This window comes from Crinia signifera, chromosome 9 (assembly GCF_055691185.1).
Source record: "Crinia signifera chromosome 9, ASM5569118v1, whole genome shotgun sequence".
Taxonomy (NCBI): Eukaryota; Metazoa; Chordata; class Amphibia; order Anura; family Myobatrachidae; genus Crinia; species Crinia signifera.
This window is the reverse complement of record NC_139225.1, coordinates 123,096,539-123,099,038: the sequence shown is the minus strand read 5'-3', so window position 1 is coordinate 123,099,038 and position 2,500 is coordinate 123,096,539. Positions and strand designations below refer to the sequence as shown.

The window sequence follows — 2,500 nt, the reverse complement described above, 5'->3', positions numbered from 1 at the left end:
CAAAGCTTTTTATTGTTTCAATAGCAACTACATTCGAATTTCGATTAGTCTTATAATACGTATGATTGATACCGATAAATGCACTTTCAGTATTTTTCTTATTAAAAGAAAGAATCATAATCCAAAATGGCATACATTTTCAGCCATGACCATGTACTTGTCAGGATGGCCGAGCGGTCTAAGGCGCCAGACTCAAGAATCCGTTCTTCCTGTTAAAGTGCTTTCTGGTCTCTGTAAAGAGGCGTGGGTTCAAATCCCACTTCTGACAAAGCTTTTTATTTTTTCAATAGCAACTACATTCAAATATCGATTAGTCTTATAATACGTATGATTGATACCGATAAATGCACTTTCAGTATTTTTCTTTTTAAAAGAAAGAATCATAATCCAAAATGGCATACATTTTCAGCCATGACCATGTACTTGTCAGGATTGCCGAGCGGTCTAAGGCGCCAGACTCAAAAATCCATTCTTCCTGTTAAAGGGCTTTCTGGTCTCTGTAAAAAGGCGTGGGTTCAAATCCCACTTCTGACAAAGCTTTTTATTGTTTCAATAGAAACTATATTCACATTTCGATTAGTCTTATAATACGTATGATTGATACCGATAAATGCACTTTCAGTATTTTTTTTATTAAAAGAAAGAATCATAATCCAAAATGGCATACATTTTCAGTCATGTTCATGTTCATGTTCATGTACTTGTCAGGATGGCCGAGCGGTCTAAGGCGCCAGACTCAAGAATCCGTTCTTCCTGTTAAAGGGCTTTCTGGTCTCTGTAAAGAGGCGTGGGTTCAAATCCCACTTCTGACAAAGCTTTTTATTGTTTCAATAGCAACTACATTCGAATTTCGATTAGTCTTATAATACGTATGATTGATACCGATAAATGCACTTTCAGTATTTTTCTTATTAAGAGAAAGAATCATAATCCAAAATAGCATACATTTTCAGCCATGACCATGTACTTGTCAGGATGGCCGAGCGGTCTAAGGCGCCAGACTCAAGAATCCGTTCTTCCTGTTAAAGGGCTTCCTGGTCTCTGTAAAGAGGCGTGGGTTCAAATCCCACTTCTGACAAAGCATTTTATTGTTTTGATAGCAACTACATTCAAATTTCGATTAGTCTTATAATACGTATGATTGATACCGATAAATGCACTTTCAGTAGTTTTTTTATTAAAAGAAAGAATCATAATCCACAATGTACTTGTCAGGATGGCCGAGCGGTCTAAGGCGCCAGACTCAAGAATCCGTTCTTCCTGTTAAAGGGCTTTCTGGTCTCTGTAAAGAGGCGTGGGTTCAAATCCCACTTCTGACAAAGCATTTTATTGTTTTGATAGCAACTACATTCGAATTTCGATTAGTCTTATAATACGTATGATTGATACCGATAAATGCACTTTCAGTATTTTTCTTATTAAAAGAAAGAATCATAATCCAAAATGGCATACATTTTCAGCCATGACCATGTACTTGTCAGGATGGCCGAGCGGTCTTAGGCGCCAGACTCAAGAATCCGTTCTTCCTGTTAAAGTGCATTCTGGTCTCTGTAAAGAGGCGTGGGTTCAATTCCCACTTCTGACAAAGCTTTTTATTGTTTCAATAGCAACTACATTCAAATATCGATTAGTCTTATAATACGTATGATTGATACCGATAAATGCACTTTCAGTATTTTTCTTTTTAAAAGAAAGAATCATAATCCAAAATGGCATACATTTTCAGCCATGACCATGTACTTGTCAGGATGGCCGAGCGGTCTAAGGCGCCAGACTCAAGAATCCGTTCTTCCTGTTAAAGGGCTTTCTGGTCTCTGTAAGGAGGCGTGGGTTCAAATCCCACTTCTGACAAAGCTTTTTATTGTTTCAATAGCAACTACATTCGAATTTTGATTAGTCTTATAATACGTATGATTGATACCGATAAATGCACTTTCAGTATTTTTCTTATTAAAAGAAAGAATCATAATCCAAAATGGCATACATTTTCAGCCATGACCATGTACTTGTCAGGATGGCCGAGCGGTCTAAGGCGCCAGACTCAAGAATCCGTTCTTCCTGTTAAAGGGCTTTCTGGTCTCTGTAAAGAGGCGTGGGTTCAAATCCCACTTCTGACAAAGCATTTTATTGTTTTGATAGCAACTACATTCAAATTTCGATTAGTCTTATAATACGTATGATTGATACCGATAAATGCACTTTCAGTAGTTTTTTTATTAAAAGAAAGAATCATAATCCACAATGTACTTGTCAGGATGGCCGAGCGGTCTAAGGCGCCAGACTCAAGAATCCGTTCTTCCTGTTAAAGGGCATTCTGGTCTCTGTAAAGAGGCGTGGGTTCAAATCCCACTTCTGACAAAGCTTTTTATTGTTTCAATAGCAACTACATTCGAATTTCGATTAGTCTTATAATACGTATGATTGATACCGATAAATGCACTTTCAGTATTTTTCTTATTAAAAGAAAGAATCATAATCCAAAATGGCATACATTTTCAGC

The 2,500-nt window shown here is 37.1% G+C and overlaps 10 non-coding genes across 10 annotated transcripts in view; all 10 read left to right on the top strand.

Moving 5' to 3' along the window:
* Window positions 1-2, top strand: part of TRNAL-CAA (transfer RNA leucine (anticodon CAA)) — a 109-nt gene extending 107 nt beyond the window's left edge. Inside the window, exon 2 of the tRNA in view lies at window positions 1-2. This exon is cut by the window's left edge and continues 44 nt beyond it. This is a non-coding gene — a tRNA (tRNA-Leu).
* A 157-nt stretch (window positions 3-159) lies between these two features.
* TRNAL-CAA (transfer RNA leucine (anticodon CAA)) lies at window positions 160-268 on the top strand. Its single transcript has 2 exons — window positions 160-197; window positions 223-268. It is a non-coding gene; the product is annotated as a tRNA-Leu (tRNA).
* Window positions 269-425: 157 nt separating this feature from the next.
* TRNAL-CAA (transfer RNA leucine (anticodon CAA)) lies at window positions 426-534 on the top strand. Its single transcript has 2 exons — window positions 426-463; window positions 489-534. It is a non-coding gene; the product is annotated as a tRNA-Leu (tRNA).
* A 169-nt stretch (window positions 535-703) lies between these two features.
* On the top strand, window positions 704-812 carry TRNAL-CAA (transfer RNA leucine (anticodon CAA)). The gene is made up of 2 exons: window positions 704-741; window positions 767-812. It is a non-coding gene; the product is annotated as a tRNA-Leu (tRNA).
* Window positions 813-969: 157 nt separating this feature from the next.
* Window positions 970-1,078, top strand: TRNAL-CAA (transfer RNA leucine (anticodon CAA)). Its single transcript has 2 exons — window positions 970-1,007; window positions 1,033-1,078. It is a non-coding gene; the product is annotated as a tRNA-Leu (tRNA).
* A 132-nt stretch (window positions 1,079-1,210) lies between these two features.
* TRNAL-CAA (transfer RNA leucine (anticodon CAA)) lies at window positions 1,211-1,319 on the top strand. Its single transcript has 2 exons — window positions 1,211-1,248; window positions 1,274-1,319. It is a non-coding gene; the product is annotated as a tRNA-Leu (tRNA).
* A 157-nt stretch (window positions 1,320-1,476) lies between these two features.
* On the top strand, window positions 1,477-1,585 carry TRNAL-CAA (transfer RNA leucine (anticodon CAA)). The gene is made up of 2 exons: window positions 1,477-1,514; window positions 1,540-1,585. It is a non-coding gene; the product is annotated as a tRNA-Leu (tRNA).
* A 157-nt stretch (window positions 1,586-1,742) lies between these two features.
* On the top strand, window positions 1,743-1,851 carry TRNAL-CAA (transfer RNA leucine (anticodon CAA)). The gene is made up of 2 exons: window positions 1,743-1,780; window positions 1,806-1,851. It is a non-coding gene; the product is annotated as a tRNA-Leu (tRNA).
* Window positions 1,852-2,008: 157 nt separating this feature from the next.
* On the top strand, window positions 2,009-2,117 carry TRNAL-CAA (transfer RNA leucine (anticodon CAA)). Its single transcript has 2 exons — window positions 2,009-2,046; window positions 2,072-2,117. It is a non-coding gene; the product is annotated as a tRNA-Leu (tRNA).
* A 132-nt stretch (window positions 2,118-2,249) lies between these two features.
* Window positions 2,250-2,358, top strand: TRNAL-CAA (transfer RNA leucine (anticodon CAA)). Its single transcript has 2 exons — window positions 2,250-2,287; window positions 2,313-2,358. It is a non-coding gene; the product is annotated as a tRNA-Leu (tRNA).
* The last annotated feature ends 142 nt before the right edge of the window (window positions 2,359-2,500 follow it).